At 46.2% G+C, this 27,421-nt stretch overlaps 1 protein-coding gene and 1 long non-coding RNA gene across 3 annotated transcripts in view; one reads left to right on the top strand and one right to left on the bottom strand.

The window, feature by feature from the left end:
* Positions 1–27,421, top strand: part of ATRNL1 (attractin like 1) — a 903,042-nt gene that overhangs the window by 858,951 nt on the left and 16,670 nt on the right. The window lies entirely within an intron of this gene.
* The window catches only part of LOC137536004 (uncharacterized), a 248,648-nt gene that overhangs the window by 68,601 nt on the left and 152,626 nt on the right, over positions 1–27,421 (bottom strand). For both annotated transcript variants that reach the window (XR_011024495.1, XR_011024493.1), the window contains exon 3: positions 1,589–1,674. This is a non-coding gene — a long non-coding RNA (uncharacterized lncRNA). The remainder of the gene's footprint in view (positions 1–1,588; positions 1,675–27,421) is intronic.

A 27,421-nucleotide genomic window follows, 5' to 3' on the forward strand; every position in this document is an offset into this window, starting at 1 on the left:
TCACTAAACGACTGACTGCAAACATGTGATCATGTCCCAGTACTGCTGGGTAGAACAGGAAGCAGAAGGGTGAGTCATGATCACATGATTGCTGCGAACTATTCAGAGACATTAGCTACATACAAATGCTAGATTAAACTCTGGAAAGGCAGCTGCTAAGGACAGCCTCTGCAGAGAATGCCGCTCATCCCGCCTGCTCTGTGAAGCTCCTTGAGCTCTGCCAGTTTTGGACTAGCCCATCTCCTCATGGGGGATTTTGAGGTATTTCTTTATTTACAAAAGCACTTAGTGAACTGCAGTTGTTCAGTTCATCTGCCAAAATCGTGTGCAAGCTGGCTGACATCTTTGTATAAATCCTTTCCAGGGAGCTTTTGTAAAGAATACAGGTGATACTGTCAATCCCCCATGAGGCAATGGGCTAGTCCAAAATCTGTCAGCTTTTTGCTACCTAGTATAAGTGACAGCAACATAGGAAAAAAGTAATTTATGGCTCATTTTACTCTAGGAGAAACGTACGGTACTTCTTAAATGTATGTATTTTAAATGTTACATTTTTTTTTGTGATAGAGTTCCTTTAAGGAATGGGTTAAGCATTGGTACATCTTAGTTATTCTGGTTGGCTTTAGTGAAAAGTCCTCCAGTTTCAGGGTCAGCATGTTTATTATGTGATATAAACGTGTGACCCATGCGGGTCCTTCTATATGCTGAAGTGGAGGCACAACATAATAAATCAAATGTATAGCGTGTGGAATTGTGGCCTTGAAGCAGACCGGCCAGCAGGCTCTACTGTGAGGGAAACTTGCTGACTGGTGTAGATCCAAGGGCAGTCACATGACCAGCTGAGCAGCCACTGGGAATATTGAGGGAAAGGAGGGAAACAGCCATCTCAGAAGGCACAAGCGGGATGATCAGACATTTCAGTGATTGTAGGACAGATGATTCAGCCACTGATAGCCAATAATAATCTCTAGTATGTGGTAACTATAGTCTGTATAGTTATGATCAGATTTTGCAGAAAGTATCAGGTTTACTTGAAGCACTGCAGGCAACTGTTTTCACTACAGGTTAAATGCAATATTTTAATGAAAGGTGTTTTGCAGTTTCAAGTGAACTGGAGACGAAGCACCCTCATGTACTTTACCATATATATCAGTCGGAACATAAGAGAAAACACCTACCCTGCTCTCTGTTTCATCCTTCACTGCTCAGGAATCATTATAGCTGAGTCTGTCTTCTCTGGTGTCTTTTCAAGCCCAAACCTTTCCCCTTCTGGCTCTGCTATAATGACTCGGCTATAATGATTCCTGAGCAAAGCCAGACTGAATGCTCAGTGGGGGATTTTATCAGGGGTGATAACAAGCAGGCTGAGCAGTAAAGGATGAAACAGAGAGCAGGGTACGTGTTTTCTCTAATGTTCCTACTGACATATATGGTAATACATGAGGGTGCTTCGTAGAGTGCTTTAAATTTCTCATAGAAATCAGCCAGAAAATCGATATTCATATGGTGAGCAAAACAGCCATTTGATAACAGTGCATTTCTGGGTGATAGTGCACACCTGTAGGGGCAAAGAGCCTTACCCACATACCTTCTCGCAGAGGCACATATCTGGCTGACTGTTACCAATTCCAGTTGCTGTGCTGCTGTAGCCTTCACCCTGCATTAGAGAGGTGCCTGTAAGTAAAGATAGCAGATGTGATCAGTACAGGGAGGAACAGTAATGGGAAGCCGTGTGAGATTTGTACATGAGGAGACCTGTCAGCTCCGGCAGTGCAAGTAAGAAGGTGAGTATACATAGTATTCTGCCCCTGCAGCTTTTCATTTATGTCTGGATTTCCACAAGAGTAATCCGTCTATGTCAGTGGTGGGCAAACTTTACGTGCCGCAGGCTGTGGACCGCGGGCAGCATTCCTCTGCTCTCCTTCCTCCTTGCAGAGGTGCGAGAAGTGCTGTAATTACAGAGTTAACTAACCTAATCACCGCTTCCAGTACCAATCTCCATGGCTACAGCAGCGTCAAGTGGCACACCATCAGTACGTGCCAGCGTGTCACATGACGCTCCTGTGGCCATGGAAATTGGAGCTGGATGAGGCAATTAGGTGTGCTCCGCTTGCAGCTATGCAGGGAGGGAGGGAGGAGAGGAATCCGGCCCTCCAGTGGCAGGCCAAATTCATAGTGCTTATATGCTGGATACGGCCGTTAAACCATAATTTGCACAGCGCTGGTATAGGTCCTCCATGTCCAGAGGGGTGTAACTTACCCTTGTCGCTGTCTCTGTGCGCTGCACTCCAGCTCTCCAATACTTCCTCCTCATGGGAGACATGGCAGCGCTTTCAAACAACCTCATACCTGAATGATTTAACTGCAATGGTGAGCAGAGCTCCAGAAACTGGACTAAATTACACACCCAGCATACACTGCAGGCAAAGAGAGGGAGGGGGAATTAGTGATTAAGCTGCATCAGTGGGCAGAGCTCCAGAAACTGGACTATATTACACACCCTGCATCACTATAGACCAAGGGGGGGTGTTAGCTTCAGTGATAATTAGTGCACAAATTATGACCTAATAGACTTCCCCACGGCGGTGACGTACCCCCTTGGGGAAGACCTACCTCTAACCTAGCAATAAAAACATAATTCCTCGTGCTGCTATTCATAAATGGTATACACATTTCATAAGACAAACAAAACAGACAAATGATAAGCGCTCAAGGATGCACCTGAATTGTAAGCCATCAGCGGCAATGCAGAGCCCCCTAGGGCTGAATACATGCCTCTAATGCAAAACAGATGCAAAATTATGTGCTAACTCTAATCTAAAAATTTGAGAGTGAATTTAAAACAGTGAAGGCAGCTAGCCAATAGTATACTTACATTTAAGTTTGCACAGTGGGAGACATGGCAGCGCTTTCAAACAACCTCATACCTGAATGATTTAACTGCAATGGTGAGCAGAGCTCCAGAAACTGGACTAAATTACATGGCTCCTCATGGCTATGAATGATAAGTATCGGAGAGTTGGAACGTGGAGTAGAGCGCAGCACACAGAGGTGGTGCCAAGGGTGTATTATCCCCTCTGCTGCGGTTCACATCTGTTAAATTGGAGTTCTGATCTGAATGCTTTGAAATGCAGTTCTGATTTGGAATGATAGTCTCTAGTCAGTAGATACACATGCTGGATTAAATTTGGCTCAAGCAGCTATTAAGGACTACTGCAGTTGAGAATCTGGTCGCGTCTACAGCAACCCCTGCCAGATTTTTAGCAAAGCTTGACTGGCCTCTAAGCATTTTGTTCTCCTACTAGCCCTCGTACCAAAAACTACTCAATCATGCATTTGCCATCCTCCCCTCTGCATAGCAATTGACGCGTCTGTACCACACTTGGCCCCAAACTGTCTCCCGAGGGATTAAATCCCGATCTTTGTGGGCAACAGTCTACGTATGTACAGAGCTTTAACCACTATCAGTTATATTCTGCATTGTCACTCAGCTTCCTCCCATGTTTTTTTGTCTAATTGCAGTTGAAAAGGTTGAGAAAACACAGTAAAAAGTTTTTTTAGGATTCAGTGTGACTGTAAGCAGAGAAGAGTTTTCCTCACTGTATGAGCTTTCTGACTAAATTTGATTTAACTGCTTCAGCTGCATGGATGTGCCTCTCATGTTGCTTCTGCTGGCACACTCATAAGAGTTATCCAGCCAGAAATTACTCCACGACCACTCATTTCGATCTCACTTCCTTGACATTGATTTTTACCAGGCACACAAGGGGGGTTGGTTTTTTGTTTTGAGGGAGCATTATACATATCCATTATGTGCTGTATGAGGGTAGCATATAGGTCTCCCAGCATATGTTTAGTTTGACCGTTTTGAATCTTTTCTATAATTACTAAAGAGTAGCTATCACATCAGAGCCACACTGGGCTTGTAGCACCTGTGCTATCTGTAAATACCTGAAGTAGAAGGAAGGGGATTATTTAAATTTAGCAGCTAATTCTACAAAAGAAAGTAGCTTTCCTTTTTGGAATATCTGACCTATGTATACAATGCCTTTTGTCATCCACAATTATTCGGTATTTTGTTAACTGCCTCTAGTTTAGCGCCCAGAGCGGGGAATGTATTTCTAGGGATTTGGTAAAAATACTTTCTGTTTTAAGTAAGCAAATTTTTGTTTTGCATAGCATTTTAGTAAGAGGGCTATTTGGTCCATTGTAGCCTCTTACACACTCCTAGGAGTTCTGATTCACCATGAGCTTGCTGGGTACTCTGTACCTCTGGGTGTTTCGAGTCCTACCCAATAGAGCCACATTAATCCATGCCATGTAACGATGAGGATCAATCAATCCAAAACAGTCTGTATGCATGTTGGATTAGTGTTGCACTGTGATATTAAGAAGCTGACACATCATTGCATTCCAGCGGTTCTGGAGGTGTGTTTAGCCCACAGGGACAGCTATGGATAATTTTCATATTTCAGCAGTGATGCATGGTGGGAGACATTTCAGAGCTCACTCCAACCTGAATTATTGCAAATACTTTCTGTTTTAAGAAAGCAAACTTTTGTTTTCCATAGCATTTTAGTTTGGGGGCTTTTTGGTCCATTGTAGCCCCTTACACACTCCTAGGAGTGCTGGTTCACCATTAATTGATGTGTAGTCTGTAACTCTAGGGATTTGGTAGAGAAGTACTTTTAGGTGTATTGCCAGACCTTGTGTGCTTGGGTAAGTAGGGAATTTGTAGGTTGTCCCTCGGAACATATCCAGTGCAAGAGGGTCCTGAGCCAGGTCAGCAGTATAGCCATACATTTCAGGATTGTGGGTTAGGTCAGTGGTGAATGAGATAGCTACCTGTTGCAGGTAGGCTTCCAATGTAAATTTTTCGGGGGGGGGGGGGTCCATGGGTCGTTGCTGCACCCCACCTCAAACTGACAACGTTTCAACCAGGCAATGTGCTGTCACTCTTTTACTGCTTACAATGATGCACATTTGATGCTCTGGAGGGCCACATAAAATGGCAGAGGGCCACATTTGGCCTTGTATTTGACACCTGTGCTCTATGAGATTTAGAGCCTTCCCTTTCCATAGGTGAGTATCTGTTTCTTTTTTTTTGTCCCCCCCTTTAGATTTACTTTAAACCTATTAATCTATCTACTGGCCCCATAAAGTGCACCGAAAATTACGTTGGACCTCTTCCCTAAAATGTGAAGATTGAGCGATTTGACCACGGTAGCCTAGAGCCTCTCCAAACCGCACTGCCAGCTTTATACTGCAGTGAGGTAATCTAATGTCTACCTAACAAAGCGGAGAGGCAGGAGGGCAGAGCAGTGGCATAGCTAGAAATTATGGTGCCCTCAGATGTAGGCACACTTTAGCAATGCCACCTTATGGACATTCTGCAAATCACCCTGCATATAGTCCATGGGTACTGATAGAGGGTGGAGGAACACAAGAAAGTTAATAGCGAATACATCATGTACCACCTGGGCCCCCTCTGCAACTGCTATGGCTATTGTTACGCCCTTGGGGCAGGGGGTTCAGCGGGAGGTGGAAATGGTCATCTATGCCTGTAAGCTTGGAAAACCCTCTGATTACTAATCTCCACCTTCTGACTAGGGAAATCTCTTCCTCCTACTACCTGGTTGGGATTGGTGTTGTCTGACTTGATTATGCTGACTTCCAGAAGGCCAGACACTGAGAGAACTAAGCGTAAAATCGCTTGCAGCTTTGTAAATCTGTGCTATAAAAGGTGGGTGTAAAGGGGCTCCCCACTAAGTACTTTGGCCAGCAGGTGCCACCGGTCAAATGAGAACGGGGATGTGTAGATGAGCTGACCCCTATATTTTGCTGCCTGAAGCATGTGATTCAGGTGGCTTCCTGGTAGGCACACCCCTGCTCCTACCCTATGTTGCTACTTCCCAGAAACGCCTATGTCACCCACATATTGGCCCAATCACCCCTAATATACTGCAGTACAAGATCTGTGGCTATTACAGCCATTCCTGCCCTGGGAGGAGGGGAGACTTGCATGTGCTATTCCTTCCCCATCCCCCTGAAACTTTTGGGTGTCCCCATGAGTATAAGGGGTGTTTGAGGTAAAGGGATCAGCTTATTGTTGAGGGGAGAAGAAGAGCATATATAAAAACAATGTATTTACTTGAGATAGGATTTAAGATTTATATTTTTCTGTCCAAAATGAAAGAATCCCCTCCAAGTCCTGTTTGTTACATTCTGTCTTGACCTCAGTGATGCGTATCGGTGAGCAGCTGCGTCGCTGAACGATATGATTTCACGGTGAACCTTCATTCCCAGCCCTGTGCCAGGAACGCGCCTCTAGATCTGTCCTCCCCCTGCAAGACGACACAAAGCCCGTTCCTCATTATTAAACCAATCATTATCTCCAAGCAGACGGGGCAAGCATTGGCCGGCACACCAGCCTGAGCCCTCTATACCAGCTGCTCCCGTGGAGAATGCCACAATTTCTCGCTCTGGCCGAGAGAAGGTTAATTACGGAGCTGTACCATAGACTTGGCTGCATCTGTAAAGTGATCTGTTTGCGTTGCGCAGTGTTCCGGGTACACGGGACCCATCGACAGATGTGACAGTGAAGATTTAGAAGGTGAAAGTGCCTACAAGTCTCAGCAGTCATGTCTGCTCCTTGCTGAGGTTGCAGGTGATTTCCAAACCCGTTGGGGAGGCGAAGACACTGCCAAGAGAGTCATAGAGCTTGGTTCCTATTATAGCTAAAAAAATAAAGGACCACAATTGTAAAATGTTAAATACATGTACACACATCTGTATAAGAATGCATTGTAAATTGCTTTACACCTATGTTGCTATCACAGTTTGACAGAGTTTGGACTAGTCCATCTCCTTATGGGGAATTTTCAGGGTTTTCTTTATTTTCAAATGCACTTACTAAATGGCAGTTGCTCAGTCCAGCTGCCAAAATAGTGTGCGAATGAGTAGACAGGATGACCGACATCTTTGTATATTAATTTTATTTATTTTAATTATTTATATAGTCGACATGTTACGCAGCGCTGTACAGAGCATATTGTCTTGTCACTGACTGTGCCTCGGTGGGGCTCACAATCTAGTCCCTACTATAGTCGTGTCCATATCGTGTAATGCATGTATCATAGTCTAGGGCCAATTTAGGGGGAAGCCAATTGACTTACCTGTATGTTTTTGGGATGTTGGAGGAAACCGGGAGAACATACAGACTCCTTGCAGATGTTGACCTGGCTGGGATTCGAACTGGGGACCCAGCGCTGCAAGGCGAGAGTGCTAACCACTACGCTACTGTGCTGCCCAGAGAGTGCTTTGGTAAAGAATAAAGTAGATACTAATAATCCCCCATGAGGACATGGACTAGTCCAAAATCAGTCAGGTCTGTCAGATTTTTGTACTGCCTGCTTTAAGTGACAGGAACATAGGAGAAAAGCAATATGTGAGAAATGTACTTATAAAGTTTGTGTACACATGTATTTTAAATCTTATACTTTTTTGGTGATAGTGAAAAAAAGGAATTGAATCTCCTAATGACAACATAATGCCATAGCCACTGTGCTCCCTTTGCAGCAGAGCTACTGGGAGCGATTCAGGCCTTTTAGACACAGGTGTACAGTTCACGCGATCCTATGGGTGCTTACACACATCCATTTTTATTCTGGCCAATTTTACCACCATACAGCATGAGGTCCAACAGGTTTTGCAAACTATGAAAAGATTTTGTTGGTAAGCGTTGGTAAGCTCTCATACTACATGGATGGAAGTGGTAAAATTGGATGTGTGTACCCATCCTAATAGGGACTGATACCTGCTAGTGCCCTGCTCCTCCAGTAGGTGTGTCAGGGTCTGATTCATGGACTGCGGGTCTCTGATAGCCAAAGAAGCCAAAAGACTGTCTTTCTATGTTGCATGTTCCTTCTACCATCATTACTACCTCTCTATCTCTACCAAGAGACTGTCTCAGCTCGATATTCAGAGCAGTCTGTGAGTGAGCATTGCTGCTACATTATACTTTTGCGTGCAGATAATGTACCTACTACCACTCCCTTCATACCTGGAGTTATTACTGTCTACAGCCAGAGTAATAACCGCAGTTTCCATTCTCTACTTTACAATCCCAATCCTAAGAGACTGCAAACAGGTGGAGCAATATTGTCTGCTATGCAGGGCTGCATTTGCCCCTTCCCCGAGCTATCTGTTTTGTGCTGCCCCAAACATGTATCTCCAAAACACACACACACACACACACCCCTCTGTCATGGGGATGTGCAGAGTTTTCCTCTGTATGCACACCCCACTATTACTTTTCCAGCTTCCAGCAGAGCCACTCCCTTGTGTGCAAATGCCCATTTGTAGTGCCCCCAAATAAAGATCTTTCAATGTGCACTGTAACTGTGGAACACTTACAGTGCACATTGAGCCTATGCAGAAAACCAGCCATGAGTTTGATGGAGACAGTTCAGCATACCTCCCAACTTTTTGAGATTAGATAGATAGAGGGAAACTTTAAGACACACCTCTAACCACGCCCCACCATACCCCTCGTTGTGTATATCACAAAGCATTTAGAAACTAAAGATGTCGTTTTATCATTCCAACTACACTGGTCCTTTCTATCATCACTAGTTTTCCTTCATTTTATTTGAAAATAAGAAATATATCAATTTAAGTAATGGAAAAAACATTTATAGTCAAACACAGTTTGCAGTAGAAAAATGCATATATTTACATAGATCTGTACATCAGTCCTGAAAGAGGGACAAATGAGGGAGATAGAGGGACAGGGTTCCCAAAGAGGGACTGTCCCTCTGAAAAAGGAGACAGTTGGAAGCTATGAGATCAGGCTTGAGGCCTGTTGAATGTTGACCTTGGTATTGGGGCGATGCAGGAGAGAAGCCCATGCCCAGCACGCATGTATTAGTCATACCGCCTGCCTTTATCATGCCTTGTATGGGCGGCCTCAGTACCGAGTGGATTTGTACCTCTTGATTCTTCCTCCCCGTAGAGTACAGCCAGAGCGACAGAGCGTGTGAAAGAATCGTCTATTATCTCTCTACTTCTTTATAAGTCACATAAAAGCTACCTGCTCTGGAAATGAGGCTGCGAAGACAAATGTGCACTTTATTTTTTATGCCTTTTGAACACGCAGAAGAGACGTTGTCAGAGCTCCAGATGTCGACAGTAAAGCGGCGGAGACACGACGCGAATGGCAATGTGGAGTGCGGGTCTGGGCGGGAGGGCTGCAGGGGTGAACAAGTCATCAGCCAATGTAATTTCCTGTATATGTGACGGTCCAGTGCCACCGAACACACCAAATACGTATGCTGAGTACCAAGCGCCGCATCACCGCAAACCATCGTACGGCACCAACGACACCTCTCCGCACCTTTATATGGCGGGCATAAAAGCCTTATTGCCGCAGAGTGAGATTTATTATCCGATTCCCAGAACCTGCGTTCATCTCTGCAGTCCATCTCCACCGCTGTGTAAAATATTCCTAATTAAAACAAAAAAATGGAAATTTTTAAAGCCACCGGAAAAATCGATTCACATTTCAGTCATCTCGTATGCGACAAAAATTTTAATGTTTTATATTCTGCATTTTAAGTCAGTCTAAATATGAAAGAACTGGGTATTGTTTAAAAGCAGAAATTCAGGGTCTTTTTTTAACCTCTCAAGGAAAACCCTGTGAGATCCACAGGTCTAAAATTAAGATACTTCGGTAGAGGGAAGATTCTGGATCCTCCAGAGGTTTTCCACGTCATCCTTCCGGCCACCGATCCCACGCTAGGGCCCTCAGAAGTTTGCAGCCACACTCACCTACGGAAAAGAGCATGGCTGCACTGTGTAGGTACAGGACAGTTTGTGACATCCTAGTAACAAGTAGTTGCCGCTCTGGCTCGGCGGAAAGAGCCAAGCCCATTCAGCTTCGCGCTACTGCGCAGGTGCGAGCCGTCTGCACTGCACTCCATGCTACTGCGCAGTTGCGAGCCGTCTGAACCTGCACAGTGCAGCTAAGCTCCGTCCAGATCTTTAGGCTCAGTTCACATTAGCTTACATCAGAGCGGAACACAGTAGCGGAAGCAATGCTTTTCCGATGGGCAAGATCACATTGCTATGTTCCGCTCCCTGCGTTCCGCCCGTCAGAACGGACGTTTCCAACCTGCACAATCCTTCCGCTCCACGGAGCTGAACGCAGCGCAGGAGCGGCGTGCTGCTCAATGTGAACCATACTTAAGACCTTTTCCAATGGGCTACAATGGGTCTCATCGCTGGTACGGTGAGGGGGACAGGGGAAGCCTCTGTATTATCCAGGGGCTATAAATAAAAAATAATAAAAAATAATGCCCTCTACTTAGGGAAGTACCCATTTGGGGCGCTTTTTTCACTTCAGGTACACTTTAAAGGTTTTCTGAATTCAGAGTAATATGGAGTATGTCATTTTGATTATTTTTATAGAATGGCAGTTACCTGGCTCGAACACTGTTACTCCAGCGCTGGAGACTTGGGCGCAGCCGGTGCCACCATCGGCTGTAATAGGAATTACGGCTATAGCAGCGCACAGGGAGTAACTTCGGCGCCGTCAGAAGATGAAGCTGAAGTTACTTTTAAAACACAATAATTTGGCTTCCAGCAAATTGCCGGAAGCCGAAATATTTCATTCCCCATCATCCATGGTGGCCTGGAGGGGGAATAGTATTTAATACGGCTAGGAACTTGTGCAACAGCAGGATCAGCCATATACCGGCTGTATCCTGCGCCCAAGTCTCCTCCGCCGATACCTCTCGTACGCACCTGGCTGGCATGCTCATCCGTTGGCTTTAGAGGACACCTCAGCTGCATACTGACCAGTTCTTGATCAGTGATCGTGAGATTAGATATGCCAGAGATCATCCAAGAAAAAAATATATCCATACAGCTATATAATCAAAGGAATACCAGAGTACTCTCAAAATAATGAAAAAGACAAATGTTTATTAACAGGGACGTTCCCCATAAAAACAACAGATAGCCGGCAGGGCTTGATGGCTGGCAATACCATAAATATATATAACAACTGAATTATAAATCCAAAATAGGGATACACAGGTAGTCACTGTGTCACAATCAACAATTGCCAAGTGCATGGGAAGCTGTGCTATGCATAACACTAAAATAGTGTGGCATGCAATATGAAAGTAATAAGGCATATGATACAAAGGTGTATGAGTAAAAAGGACCTTCCACTGAGAAGACAGCAAAAAGAACCCATTGGCACCAGCCTTGTTGTCTTAAAGAGAACCCGTGGTGTTTAACCTTTAAGCAGCAAATTTATTTAGGTTTGCAAGTGCTCCAGGCCAATTTATTTTACCACATTTTTTTAAATTTCTTATTTGTTATATTTCCCTGCTTCTAATTAGTACTGCTGTAATGTGCCCTTGTCACTAAAGGGCAGTGTGAAACAATAACAGAGGACTTCTGCTTCCAGTTTCTATATTTTCTGGGAGTAGAGAGAGATCAAAGCATTCCAAACATTTACAGCACAACATGTTCTGCCGACTGAAGTCAAGAGCAGTGCCCTTTTCACAAACAAGATAACTCTATTGAAGTTGCTAATGGGTTAAATACAAAAAAATTAGATACTTAACTGAGAAGAGGGAAGCCTCTACATTCTCCAGAGGTTTACTTCGTCTTCCCCCCAGATCTCCACCACTGCAGCAGCACAGGAAATTTGTACTTATCAGCCAAGAAGCTACAGATGGGATGCACTTGAACTTCGGACTTACAGACAATATAATACCAAACATAAGGCCCAGCTGACCCATTGCTTACATGCAGGAGAAAAAAAGGAAAGGTTCTGGCATGGCCATCACAGTCCCCTGACGCCAGCATCACTGAGCAGCTTTGAGGAGATCTCAGAAGTGCAGTTCATGCAGAACAGCCCCAAGAATTTATGGCAACTGAAGGCTTTTTGTCAAAAAGAAAGGGCATGCAATATAAATTACTGGCATTTAATTGTACTTTGTGCATGCTACGCGCGCTACTGGCAGCCGCTGTTCCTTCCTACTGCTGTGCGATAGTGACGTATCGCCACCATGATACCCCACCAGCGCAGCCACTACTACGTTAATTAACATAGTAGCGGCCACGCAAGTGAAGTATCGTGGTGGCGATACGTCACTATTGTGCGGCAGTAGTAAAGAATGGCTGTGGATATGGAGAGCATGCTACGCTGCCAGTACAATTACCGTATTTTCCGCCCTATAAGGCACACCAAAACTGTCCCTTTTCTATGCATTTTCGCAATGCGATCCTGTAAACACGTACGTGATCATGAATGCAAAAACGTGTACGCACATTTTTTTGCAGTTGATCTAAAAATCACAGGGACTTTTTTTTCCCATTTTTGGGGGACGAAAAAGCTTGTATTTTATAAGTTGAAAAATACGGTAAGTGCCAGTAACTTAAATTGCATGCACAAGTATATTAACTCACAATGTTGTAGCGCGTTAGTGATAATGGATCTGCTCCTAAGTATCTAAACTATTGAACAGGGACCATCTCACTATTTTAATCGCTATGTTTTCTTTAAAATCATGTTATTTTGAGCCGTCTCATAGTTTGCCCAATTACGCATGTTTTCCAATAGTGCACATTGCACAAAATCTGCTAGGCTATGTAAATATATGAGCACAACTGTAGCTGACAGAGATGACATTTGGGCACTCTGCATGGCTATGAGCTATATTTAGAGTTGTGCCTGGAGTGGGCAATAAAGAGAGGAGCCGCTGATATCACTATGAAGTCCATTCCCAGCGAAGAGTGGAAACAATTTGAAAGGCAGCCATTTGCAAAATTCCACCCGCCGCTCCAAAATGGATTTCAGCAGAGCAGCCTTCTCCCTGTAAAATCCGAGCAGCGGCTAGGCAATCAGATTTCATTGCTTTTTGAGCTTAATTCTCCAAACTTTGCTTTTGTTTGGAGGCTTCAGCGAGCGACAAAGAAAATAACAGGTGTTGGTAGACGTTGGGCTAACAGCTTTCCAGCCCGTGGATACCGGTAATTAGACTTCAATTAACCTTTACTGACTAGTAGTTCTCTGCTTATTTCCTGCAGGTTTCTATAGCAACGCCGCCAATAAAACACCATCATTCGCCGTGGCGGGGGCCATTGTTATTGTGACATTTGCTGGTTGATTGAAAGGGGTGTGACGGGATAATAAACGTTATTTCCTGTTGCAGCCAAGATTGCATTGTAGGTGCACTTCTAGCAATGCTCTGAATGCGTGTTTACAGGGAGAAGAGCAACGTTTTTCTCTTTTCTTTCCTATAATGGTATCTTTGGACGCAGTTAGCCTTTTATCGGATTTGTGTAGGTTTTATCCGCTCGTGGCAGGAGCGGGGAAAGGTGTTAGTGGTGATGCGGTGCTGGCTGGATCACAAGGTCCGTGTTGTAGAAGTTAGCGGGTCGCCCTCCTCCTCTGATTAAGTTCACTGTTAACTTTTAGGCCTTGTTCACATTATAAATCGCCAGCGCTATCGCAAGCAATTTATAGGGGGTTGTTTTTGAAGCGCTTTAAAGAGAACCAGATATTAAGAAGCTAAAAGATTTCATACATACCTGGGGCTTCCTCCAGCCCCATAAGCCTGGATCGCTTTCACGCCGCCGTCCTCCGCTTCCTGGATCCGCCGCCACCGGGTCCCGTACTTTCGGCCAGTCGGTCGGAAGCACGCGGCCAATTGTCCGCATCACAGAGGCTCCCAGCATACCCTTACGCATGCGGCTGCATATTGCGCAGCCGCACGCGTAAGGATATGGAGGGAGCCACTGATCATGCGGACAATTGGCCGCGTCCACCGGAAGTGACGGGACCCGGTACCAGCGGATCCAGGAAGCGGAGGATTGCGGCGTGGGAGCGATCCGGGCTTATGGGGCTGGAGGAAGCCCCAGGTATGTATGAAATCTTTTTCTTTTTTTTAAGTCTCCTTCCTCTCTGGTTCCCTTTAAGAAGGGCTTTCTGAGCAATTTTCGCTTAGAAAGGCGCTTTTGTGCAGCAATGTACAATGTATTTGTTCATTAAAGAGAAACCAAGGTGGGGTTCTAACAACAAAATCCCAATACAGAGGCTGGGTCTGCCTATAGAGCCCAGCCTCTGTTGCTATTTAGATTCCCCCTAAGCCCCCCTGCGCTCTGCGAGACCCCATAATTCAGAGCCGCGCTGCCGACACAGCGTGTCGCAGCGGGCTGTATTTACCTCCATAATGCCAGTCTCGCCACTCCCCCACCTCCTGCATCGCTCCGGTCCCCGCCCACGTCCCTTCCCTCTCCTCCCCGCTGATTGGAGGAAAGGGATGCGGGCGGGACCGGAGCGATGCAGGAGGCGGGGGAGCAGCCGAGACTGACAGGAGGAGGTAAACACAGCGTGGCTGTAATTTATCAGGTCTTGCTGAGCGCAGGGGGGATTTAGGGGGAATCTAAATAGCAACAGAGGCTGGGCTCTATAGGCAGACCCAGCCTCTGTATGGGGATTTCGTTGTTAGAACCCCGCCTCGGGTTCTCTTTAAAGTGCTCGGGAAATCGCAATTCAAAGGGCTTTTTCAAGCGCTTTGCGATTTCCCTATACTTTCTATTGAATTGCAAACGCTCAGAAAATGGTGCAGGAGCCGCAATTGTGATTGGACAGAAAGATCATCGCTTATGTGAGAACACTCACATAAGCGGCCATTGCACTAGCGCTTTTAAGGTGATTTTTAAAATCGCCAGCGCTAAAAAAAAGAGCAAAATCGCTCTTAGTGTGAACAAGCCCTTATAAGCCAAAGCTTACAAATACCTACTTGCTTGAATAATCTTATGACTGGGGATAACAATGCTTAGGAGAATTCATGGAGAAGCTTGTGATCAGTTTGATCAGCTGATAGATTTTTAAGGTTCTGATTTGCTGGTCATGATTATGTGTTAAACCAGGAAGTCATGATGGCAAATCAAAACCTTGCTAATCTTATCAGCTGATTAAACATGCTTCGCCATGAGTCCTCCTAAGCATTGCCATCCCTCTACTTATGACATCACACTCCACTCTCCTAGTAGCAGTGCTGTTGGGTTGCTTCCTGCAACAAGTGCCTCTTCAACACAGGACTCTGCTTTCTATGATTTCTAGCGGTGTTTCTTAAAGGGTTCCTGACCCAAGGCAAAGCTACCTAAGATAAGCACAGATATATGTTCATGCTGGATCCATATATCTCTGTGTGTGTTGTCTGTTCCTCTCCTCATACACTTCGGTCTCTGTAAACATTCCTTGAAATATGTTCCTTTTGGTAACGTCAAACTTTCAGGCAGGAAGGGGCAGGCTTAAGCACTTTGATGTTCCTGTTCATTTCTTCACACTGGCCACTTCACTGACTGAACTGTTCAATCTCCTCGTCTCTCATGGTATTTTTCCGTCAGCTTCCAAACATGCTGTAGCTGCTACGCCATTTATCCTCTGCCATATGCCTTCAAACTCTACTTGACCACCTTAATAATAAAGCTTAGATTTTTTTTTTTCAACTGCAACTTGCTACTCCGCCCTCTTAAATCTTTTGCCTGATACTTTTCATTGAAACAGCTCTCAAAAAGATGTTCAGTAACCTCTTCAGCGCAAAGTCACAAGGCATCATCTTTTTGTTCCTTCTCCTGGTTATCTGACCACTCATAGCAAAGCTCTTTCTTTCAGAACTCTCACACTCCTGTTCCCTAAGGCTCAGGCCTAAGACCTGTGCTCTTCTATCTCCTTATACATCCTCCCTTGGCAAGCTCATAATCTCCTTCCATTAGCAATGCCTTCTGTCTACAGATGTCACCCAAATTTACCTGTCCACCTATGACCTGTTTCTTTCTGTGCTGAATAGTTCCATGCTGCCTTTAACTGCAGATTGCTGACAAATACCTGTAACAATTCTTCTTGGATCGAACTGTACAAATCTTCTCCCCCCCCCCCCCCCCACCCACCATGGGACACCATGATTTCAAGGTCTCAGTACTCGTCTGCACCCATTCTGCCAGCTTAATCTTGGTAGACTTCTTCAATCAGGCATGAATCTGCTGAGGAAGGCATGTGAGGTATGGTTGCAGACTATGCCAAGAAAACACAAAGCAGGTGGATGGTGGCGGCTTACACATATATTTGTCTTATGGTCATTTAAGGTGGCAGCATGCTTGATACATGCAGTATTGTGCAAAGTGCAGGCACCATGTATGTCCACCAAAACTGGCAGTATGTGTTTCTTAAGTGGTCTCTATAGATAAAGTCACAGGGCATTCGACCGTTACAGAAATCACTTGTTAAAGGGACACTATGGCAAAAAATGTTAAAATTTAAAGTATGTGCAAACATAGACAAATGGGAAGTATGGTTTTTCCAGAGTAAAATGAGTCATAAATTACTTTTCTCCTATTAAAAACAAGGAACACCAAGAGCCCCAATAGTGTAATATGTACTGGTAAATGGTTACTAGAGTAAATATTAATACTCACAAACCAGGGTTACCATTAGGCAACCACTGTAAAGGCAGGTGAGGAGATTTTCCTGACCCCACTCAGGAACAAGAAGTCACTCTCTGTAGAGGAGAAAAAGGGGGTTCAACCCTCCACCCAGGGTGGACTCAATATTATGCAGAATAGAGGCACCAAAACGCGCCAAAAGGATAAAAGGAAGCTAAATGAGCTTAAAAAACAAATTCTTGGTAAATAGAGGAGGTAGTGGTGGACTTACCTCCTCCAAGTAGACACACAACGACTGTAGTAAAGATGGTCAATATATTTTATTTATGAACTCCAAATATGCAACGCGTTTCGCAGGTTTGATCCCGCTTCATCAGGAAAAAACAACGGAGCAATAGCATATGTGGTCTGTAGTAATTTTGAAAATAAATAAATCCCTGAGAATCCCCTATGAAGAGATGGACTAGTCCAAAACCTGTCACTTCTGTCAGATTTCTACTACCTACTGTAAGTGACGGCAACATAGGAGAAAAGTAATTTATGGCTCATTTTACTCTGGAAAAACACGTATGTCTTATTTGTCTAAATTTGCACATTTAAAATTTTACAATTTTTCGCCATAGCGCCCCTTTAACCACTTTACCCCCGCGCGTACGTATTTCTCCGCCCCTTTTTCCATCCTTTAAAAACCAGGGACGGAGAAACACGTACTTTCCGCGTTCCCGACGCTGTCCGCGCTCCCGCTCGTAAACACGCCGCCCGCCGCTAGTAAAACCGCCGCCGCCCGCTCGCCCGGAGATCAATGAACGGGAAAATCCATTCCCGTTCGTTGATCTAAGCCCCACAATGACCCGCTGCTCTCCTATGGGCAGCGCGATCATTGTGAGAAGAAACTCACGTGTCCAGCCTCCTTATTCTTCCTCCAAGCTTCCGGAAGGAGGCTTGGAGGTCGCAATAAAGCAAAAAGTTACTGTGGCCATCTTGTGGCCAAATAGTAAACTACACCCTACACATTTTTCACATACAAATAAATGACTTTTACACAAAAAATTAACTCATTACCTCCCACACTCCCCATTTTTTTTTTTTTTTGTAATTAAAAAAAAATTAAAAAATTTACAATTAAAAAAAATACATAATTAGTTACCTTAGGGACTGAACTTTTTAAATATTTAAGTCAAGAGGGTATAACACTGTTACTTTATAAACTATGGGCTTGTAATTAGGGATGGACGCAAAACTGAAAAAAATGCACCTTTATTTCCAAATGAAATATTGGCGCCAAACATTGTGATAGGGACATAATTTAAACGGTTTTATAACCGGGACAAAAGGGCACATAAATTTCATGGGTTTTAATTACAGTAGCATGCATTATTTAAAAACTATAATGGCCGAAAACTGAAAAATAATTTTTTTTTTCCCCACATTTTTCCTATTTTCCCATTAAAACACATTTAGAAAAAAATAATTCTTGGCATAATGTCCCACCTAAAGAAAGCCTAATTGGTGGCGGAAAAAACAAGATATAGTTCATTTCATTGCGATAAGTAATGATAAAGTTATAGACGAATGAATGGAAGGAGCGCTGAAAGGTGAAAATTGCTCTGGTGGTCAGGGGGTAAAACCCCTCAGTGGTGAAGTGGTTAAACACAATCTTGCATGCCCATAAGACTATCCTGCGTTAAATCTCAAATTCTTTTGAGACCGTGACAAACATTCACGTATCACATTTATTGCCAGCTAGCCAGATCAAGTCTTGTAATTAACCAAACCTGACAAAGGTATATGGAATGTGACACCTATGTTGTCAGTTTCATTTTTTTATGTTCCCAACGCCATGCTGAGATCTAATAAAAGTTACAAGAAGAGGAGCCACTTTAGCCCTGTGGCTCCTGCTAGTAGAGAAAGGCTCCAGCCTAAAACCTGCATCATTCTGCAGGATTTTCTTAGTACTATGCAGCAATTTAGGAGGAATCGGGAATGCGGTATACATACACCATGTGATTTGGATGGCGTTGGTTAGCGTCGTCTCCCACAGCAGAATGAGAAATCTGTTACATCGGCGGACTGTTCTCCTCTTCAAAACTACAATTGTGACAATGCAGACTTGGCGCCCATCCTACAGGAAAACTGCCGCCGAACAGGTGGCAGCATTACTGAACCCATCGCGTTTCATGCCCAGATAATTTCATTTCATTCTCTCCCGTAGAGACGAGGAGGGAGGTAATATTTTATTGGAGATGGTCGATCATAGAGCACCAGTTGCTGTAAATTCTTAGCGGTTGGCTAGTGTTAAATTTAAACTTGAATTTCTTTTAGTCTGTGGTCGTTTGGGGTTCTTCAACTTATATGGACTAAACGGCCTTTGCCCCAAGGTTGTACAGGATCCCAATTGTTACTGTTCCTCACTGGTTTTTATACTGTATGTGCAGATATCCAATGGAGACATGAGGGCCCTTATTAAATTCACTTTTTCTCCTAGGAGATAATTCATCATCTTTTGTTTATAATAACTCTGCAGTACTCAGCAATTCTTAAAGTAGGTGAAAAAGTAAGAATGATTCTACTTTCTTGCTCGCTGGTGGCTTAAAAGGCATTTTATTGATAAGGTGTTAAAATATCACGTAGGAGAAAAAGTGAATTGAATAAGGGCCAATATTTTAATTGCACAAAATAAAGTCTTATGAATTGAATTGTGATAGGTAATTAATTGTGAGAAGTAAGGAGACACAAATCACTGCAGGGAAATATGATTGTGGTAAGGGAGGAGACACAAACTGCTGCAGGGAGATGTCAATATTGAGGGTGGAGTTACAAACCAGCGCAGAGAAATCTCATCACTGTGGGAGGGGACCAGAATAACAAACTGCAGAATGGTGACATTTTCCTGCAGTAAAGAACACCCACTGCAGGGAAACAGGAGTCACAAACCACTGCAGAGAAACATCACCATTGTGAGAGGAAGAGTTACAGACCAGTGCAGGGTAACCTCAACCTTGTGAGAGGAGGAGTTACAGTGTAGTGCAGGGAAATCTCAACCTTGTGAGAGGAGGAGTTACAGTCTAGTGCAGGGAAATCTCAACCTTGTGAGAGGAGGAGTTACAAACTAGTGCAGGGTAACCTCAACCTTGTGAGCGGAGGAGTTACAGACTTGTGCAAGGAAAACTCAACCTTGTGAGAGGAGGAGTTACAGTCTAGTGCAGGGAAATCGCAACCTTGTGAGCGGAGGAGTTACAGACTAGTGCAGGGAAATCTCAACCTTGTGAGGGGAGGAGTTACAGACTAGTGCAGGGAAACCTCACCAGTGTGAGAGGAGGAGTTATAAATCACTGCAGGGGTGCCTTTCTTCTCAGTGGCATTAACGACTCTCTGTAGTTTGTACCTCTCGTTAATGGAGGTATCTGCATACCATATAATGATCATTCCTGCTTAAAACCAACATTCAGGGTACACAAGTAACTGTAGCATGCATATTTCTGAGCAGCAGACACAACAAAGCAAAGACCATTTTCCAGCCAAGTGTCCCTTTCATGACCTCTAATTAACCTTTCGCGCAGCCACAGTGTCAGAATGTGCATAAAAGTATACAGCACCTCCTGTGGAATCCAGAGGCTGAGCGGCCGTCCTACAGAGTTTATAGTGTAATATAAACGTACAGTTCTGCACAGATACTGACAAAAGAAATGGATTGTTCTATCCGGCACCATAGCGCTATCACACTGCGTGTTTTACGGGTTGACTTATTAATTGTCCTGCATAATGCTGAAAGCACACACCAGTAATTTTATGATTAGGCTGTTGGCGTTGGAGCGGCTGTTCGGATCGTTCAGTTTCCATTAGCCGAAACAAAAGGAGGAAAGGGAAAAAAGCAGGGATGTCGCTCTGCACGGGGCTGCCGAATTTGTCAACAATAGCGAGGCTTTATGGCTTATATTCCATATAAAACTCATAAAATCATCTGCACTGTCGCAGCCGTATAAATTTCTATAAAGCCTGCTTTATTTTGCTGGGATTCTGCGTAAAATCTCAGCTTAAGATCTGTTGAGAGGCACAAATTTCCACACGCTACATTTTACTGCTAACTAGCCGAAGCACGGGAAGATGTGCGATGTTACAGGAGACCCGTCAGATACAGCCACTCGCCTGTAGCGATGCATCGCATATCGGCCTTACCTCTTTCAGTGCTGTAGGGAATCTGTAACGTGTAATAGGCTTTGTAATACAAGACTTGGGGGTTGATAGAGAGTCTCTTTATAGTGAATATAAGCAAGCTCAAAACGGAAACTGGCATGACAATGGCGGCCTCCATTCAACCGAAATGTAACACAGAAACTCCAGTATAAAAACACAGAGCCTGCCCTAATGCTACAGGTGTAGGGGTGCTCAGATGACGTTCTGCCCCCTCCCCTTGAGAATGCAGTCATGTCCATGTTTCCGAACTCTGCCAAAGCCATATAGAAACTTCCCCTGCCACCAATTAGGCCGTAACTGTGAACTGAGAGCAGGCCGCAGCAACATAGGCCAGAGCCAGATTTTGAAAAAAAATGCCACAATTCTGAGGCGGAGTAGAGTCATCACCTGCTTGGAGGAAGTTCAGCTGATCAGGTATTTAACCCCACACAGACACACGCGCACACACACACACACACACACACACACACAGACACACACACACACACACACACACACACACACACACACACACACACACACAGACACACGCGCACACACACACACACACAATTAAGACTGTCTGTCATGGCCGGCTCTCGCTTTTTTACTTTAGGTACTTATAATGGCATTCCTGTCATGTTTCATTCAAAGGCTAAGCGTAGGGGAGGGTCTGGATCTCATAGAGCCTTCCTGGTCCTCTATCTGTGCTCTTGTTCCACTGCTGTCACCCATTCTAAATTTGCAACCCTTTAGCGCTCCTCCACAAGCTTTGGAAGCACCTGTTGCATCCTCTAGTAATTCCAAACATGTGCACATCTGTACTGTGCATGCGTGGGTCCGGACTCACATGTGCACAGTACGGATATGGAAAAGGATCTCAGGCTGCCAAACAGCACTACTTTCACTGGCTAAAGAGGAGTGCTTGTACATATTGCCTTTACGGTACAGATCTACTCGTCTTCTGAAAAGTCGCTTCAAATTCACTTTAACCACTTCAGGACCACAGTGCTAAACCCCCCTAAAGACCAGGCTATTTATTTTCAAAAGGCCAAGCTGCAGGGCCGCACAACACAGCGCACTAGTGATTACCCCCACCTTTTCTCCCCACCAACAGAGCTCTCTGGATTCGCCTCTGGGAGACTGAAGACTGAAGGCGAGATCTCCTGCAGTAGCTGGCCCCAGGACTTGACGCCAATTGGCGTTAGGTGGTCCTGGGGCTGCTGCCGTGGTCACGCCCATTGGCGTGAGGCGGTCTTAGGGTAGTTAAGTACACAGTTGTCATGCACTCCACCGCAATTGTACCATCTTTTACCATTTTTTATTTTGCTTCAGGATTAGTTTGAGTGTTTTTCTGTTGCTGTGCTATGCATTATATGAAGGCCCTGCACCACCACCAAGACTATTAGTATTGGGCTAGACAGCAGTGTTTCCCTATTAAAACCCTGAACTCACCAAGTACCCCCCAGCATAGTAAACATTATCACAAGTACCCCCTGGCAAATATATATTTAATCATAGTACATAATAATTAGTTCTAAACAATTTCCAAGCATTTACTATTGCTATTAAATTAGCTATAATATTACTTTGGTGGTGTTTAGATAAGATTTATCATTTTATAAAACTCTAAATTTGTTATTCATGGTTAATATATGAAGCCCGAGTACCCCCTGGAACCATCAGAAGTACCCCCTGGGGTACGCGTACCACACGTTGAGAAACTAGGGGCTAGAGCATACATGTCAAACTCCAGCCCATGAGCCAAATCTGGCCCACTTTGCATTATGTTTGGCCCAATCAAGACCACCAGGAAAGCTATATTGGAGGTAAAGCCCTAGAACACCAGGGAAGCCATATTGGGGGGGAGGGGGTGGGGAAGCACTAAACACTAGGGAGAGTGGGGGCCTCTAGACACCAGGGAAGTGTATAGAGAAGAGAGACCAGTAGACACCAGGGAACAGTGCAGTGGGGGTGGGGGGGGGGCATTAGACACCTGGGAACTTTATAAGCGAGGAAGGTGGCCAGTAGACATTGAGGTTGGCCCGCAATTAGGTCCCAGTGTACAATGTCGTCCCACTTTGTATTAGAGTTTGACACCCCTGGGCTAGAGTATGGCAGACTATTGTACTTATTCACAGTTAGGGACGTCCTGTACTTGCGCTTGAAAATATACTAGTATGTGACAGCTGCAGCAAGGGGTTTCATGGGGGTGCAGGGCATACGGTATATATGTGCAGAACAATCATCTGTGCCTTCAGCTGTACAGAATGAGAATGGATGAGGATTCTCTATAATATAGGCATGCCCATTTATCATACATGTATAAACCAAGCTGGCTAATAATGCCAAACTTCCACTGTCGGTAAAATAGATATATGTATACGTCTATTATCACCTTAAGAATGACTTGTAATCCATGCGTTCCCATTCTCAGAGAAAATCTCCTTATATAGCCAAAACTGCACAAAGGAAAAGTTCAAATTAATCCGGAAACCATGTGAAGCCCACAGCTCCATACATGGAGGGAACAGAGAGGATGTATATTTACAGATCTGTTCACACGTTCCTGAGTCCTGCTTGTGTGCCACAGGGCGATTATAGCATGTCATGAATCTACTTGTGTGCCGCATAGAGATTGTAGCGTGTCACAATCCTGCTTGTGTGCCGCAGAGAGATTGTAGCGTGTCACAATCCTGCTTGGGTGCCACAGGGAGATTGCAGCGTGTCACAGTCCTGCTTGTGTGCCGCAGGGAGATTGTAGCGTGTCACAGTCCTGCTTTTGTGCCGCAGGGAGATTGTAGCGTGTCACAGTCCTGCTTGTGTGCCGCAGGGAGATTGTAGCGTGTCACAGTCCTGCTTGTGTGCCGCAGGGAGATTGTAGCGTGTCACAGTCCTGCTTGTGTGCCGCAGAGAGATTGTAGCGTGTCAGTCCTGCTTGTGTGCCGCAGGGAGATTGTAGCGTGTCACAGTCCTGCTTGTGTGCCGCAGGGAGATTGTAGCGTGTCACAGTCCTGCTTTTGTGCCGCAGGGAGATTGTAGCGTGTCACAGTCCTGCTTGTGTGCCGCAGGGAGATTGTAGCGTGTCACAGTCCTGCTTGTGTGCCGCAGAGAGATTGTAGCGTGTCAGTCCTGCTTGTGTGCCGCAGGGAGATTGCAGCGTGTCACAGTCCTACTTGTGTGCCGCAGAGAGATTGTAGCATGTCACAGATCTGCTTGTGTGCCACAGGGAGATTGTAGCGTGTCAGTCCTGCTTGTGTGCCGCAGGGAGATTGTAGCGTGTCACAATCCTGCTTGTGTGCCGCAGGGAGATTGCAGCATGTCACAGTCCAATTGTGTGCCGCAGGGAGATTGTAGCGTGTCACAATCCTGCTTGTGTGCCGCAGGGAGATTGTAGCGTGTCACAATCCTGCTTGTGTGCCGCAGGGAGATTGTAGCGTGTCACAATCCTGCTTGTGTGCCGCAGGGAGATTGTAGCGTGTCACAGTCCTGCTTGTGTGCCGCAGGGAGATTGCAGCGTGTCACAGTCCTGCTTGTGTGCCGCAGGGAGATTGCAGCGTGTCACAGTCCTGCTTGTGTGCCGCAGAGAGATTGTAGCATGTCACAGTCCAATTGTGTGCCACAGGGAGATTGTAGCGTGTCAGTCCTGCCTGTGTGCCGCAGGGAGATTGCAGCGTGTCACAGTCCTGCTTGTGTGCCGCAGGGAGATTGTAGCGTGTCACAGTCCTGCTTGTGTGCCGCAGGGAGATTGCAGCGTGTCACAGTCCTGCTTGTGTGCCGCAGGGAGATTGTAGCGTGTCACAGTCCTGCTTGTGTGCCGCAGGGAGATTGTAGCGTGTCACAGTCCTGCTTTTGTGCCACAGGGAGATTATAGCATGTCATGAATCTACTTGTGTGCCGCAGAGAGATTGTAGCGTGTCACAATCCTGCTTGTGTGCCACAGGAAGATTGCAGCGTGTCACAGTCCTGCTTGTGTGCTGCAGGGAGATTGTAGCGTGTCACAGTCCTGCTTGTGTGCCGCAGGGAGATTGCAGCGTGTCACAGTCCTGCTTTTGTGCCGCAGGGAGATTGTAGCGTGTCACAGTCCTGCTTGTGTGCCGCAGGGAGATTGTAGCGTGTCACAGTCCTGCTTGTGTGCCGCAGGGAGATTGTAGCGTGTCACAGTCCTGCTTGTGTGCCGCAGGGAGATTGTAGCGTGTCACAGTCCTGCTTGTGTGCCGCAGAGAGATTGTAGCGTGTCAGTCCTGCTTGTGTGCCGCAGGGAGATTGTAGCGTGTCACAGTCCTACTTGTGTGCCACAGGGAGATTGTAGCGTGTCACAGTCCTGCTTGTGTGCCGCAGAGAGATTGTAGCATGTCACAGTCCAATTGTGTGCCACAGGGAGATTGTAGCGTGTCAGTCCTGCCTGTGTGCCGCAGGGAGATTGTAGCGTGTCACAATCCTGCTTGTGTGCCGCAGGGAGATTGTAGCGTGTCACAATCCTGCTTGTGTGCCGCAGGGAGATTGCAGCGTGTCACAATCCTGCTTGTGTGCCGCAGGGAGATTGCAGCATGTCACAGTCCAATTGTGTGCCGCAGGGAGATTGTAGCGTGTCACAATCCTGCTTGTGTGCCGCAGGGAGATTGTAGCGTGTCACAATCCTGCTTGTGTGCCGCAGGGAGATTGTAGCGTGTCACAGTCCTGCTTGTGTGCCACAGGGAGATTATAGCATGTCACAGTCCTGCTTGTGTGCCGCAGAGAGATTGTAGCGTGTCACAATCCTGCTTGTGTGCCACAGGGAGATTGCAGCGTGTCACAGTCCTGCTTGTGTGCCGCAGGGAGATTGTAGCGTGTCACAGTCCTGCTTGTGTGCCGCAGGGAGATTGCAGCGTGTCACAGTCCTGCTTGTGTGCCGCAGGGAGATTGCAGCGTGTCACAATCCTGCTTGTGTGCCACGGGGAGATTGCAGCGTGTCACAGTCCTGCTTGTGTGCCGCAGGGAGATTGTAGCGTGTCACAATCCTGCTTGTGTGCCACGGGGAGATTGCAGCGTGTCACAGTCCTGCTTGTGTACCGCAGGGAGATTGTAGCGTGTCACAATCCTGCTTGTGTGCCGCAGGGAGATTGTAGCGTGTCACAATCCTGCTTGTGTGCCAGAGGGAGATTGCAGCGTGTCACAGTCCTGCTTTTGTGCCGCAGGGAGATTGTAGTGTGTCACAGTCCTGCTTGTGTGCCGCAGGGAGATTGTAGCGTGTCACAGTCCTGCTTGTGTGCCGCAGGGAGATTGCAGCGTGTCACAGTCCTGCTTGTGTGCCGCAGGGAGATTGCAGCGTGTCACAGTCCTGCTTGTGTGCCACAGGGAGATTGTAGCATGTCACAGATCTGCTTGTGTGCCACAAGGAGATTGTAGCGTGTCAGTCCTGCTTGTGTGCCGCAGGGTGATTGTAGCGTGTCACAATCCTGCTTGTGTGTCGCAGGGAGATTGCAGCATGTCACAGTCCAATTGTGTGCCGCAGGGAGATTGTAGCGTGTCACAATCCTGCTTGTGTGCCGCAGGGAGATTGTAGCGTGTCACAATCCTGCTTGTGTGCCGCAGGGAGATTGTAGCGTGTCACAGTCCTGCTTGTGTGCCACAGGGAGATTATAGCATGTCACAGTCCTGCTTGTGTGCCGCAGAGAGATTGTAGCGTGTCACAATCCTGCTTGTGTGCCACAGGGAGATTGCAGCGTGTCACAGTCCTGCTTGTGTGCCGCAGGGAGATTGTAGCGTGTCACAGTCCTGCTTGTGTGCCGCAGGGAGATTGTAGCGTGTCACAATCCTGCTTGTGTCCCAGAGGGAGATTGCAGCGTGTCACAGTCCTGCTTTTGTGCCGCAGGGAGATTGTAGCGTGTCACAGTCCTGCTTGTGTGCCGCAGGGAGATTGTAGCGTGTCACAGTCCTGCTTGTGTGCCACAGGGAGATTGTAGCGTGTCACAGTCCTGCTTGTGTGCCGCAGAGAGATTGTAGCGTGTCAGTCCTGCTTGTGTGCCGCAGGGAGATTGTAGCATGTCACAGTCCTGCTTGTGTGCCGCAGAGAGATTGTAGCATGTCACAGATCTGCTTGTGTGCCACAGGGAGATTGTAGCGTGTCAGTCCTGCTTGTGTGCCGCAGGGAGATTGTAGCGTGTCACAGTCCTGCTTGTGTGCTGCAGAGAGATTGTAGCATGTCACAGATCTGCTTGTGTGCCACAGGGAGATTGTAGCGTGTCAGTCCTGCTTGTGTGCCGCAGGGAGATTGTAGCGTGTCACAGTCCTGCTTGTGTGCTGCAGAGAGATTGTAGCATGTCACAGATCTGCTTGTGTGCCACAGGGAGATTGTAGCGTGTCAGTCCTGCTTGTGTGCCACAGGGAGATTGTAGCGTGTCACAGTCCTGCTTGTGTGCCGCAGGGAGATTGTAGCGTGTCACAATCCTGCTTGGGTGCCGCAGGGAGATTGCGGCGTGTCACAGTCCAATTGTGTGCCGCAGGGAGATTGTAGCGTGTCACAGTCCTGCTTGTGTGCCGCAGGGAGATTGCAGCGTGTCACAGTCCAATTGTGTGCCGCAGGGAGATTGTAGCGTGTCACAGTCCTGCTTGTGTGCCGCAGGGAGATTGTAGCGTGTCACAATCCTGCTTGTGTGCCACAGGGAGATTGTAGCGTGTCACAGTCCTGCTTGTGTGCCGCAGGGAGATTGTAGCGTGTCACAGTCCTGCTTGTGTGCCGCAGGGAGATTGTAGCGTGTCACAGTCCTGCTTGTGTGCCGCAGGGAGATTGTAGCGTGTC

The sequence above is a fragment of the Hyperolius riggenbachi genome, chromosome 10 (genome assembly GCF_040937935.1).
Source record: "Hyperolius riggenbachi isolate aHypRig1 chromosome 10, aHypRig1.pri, whole genome shotgun sequence".
NCBI lineage: Eukaryota > Metazoa > Chordata > Amphibia > Anura > Hyperoliidae > Hyperolius > Hyperolius riggenbachi.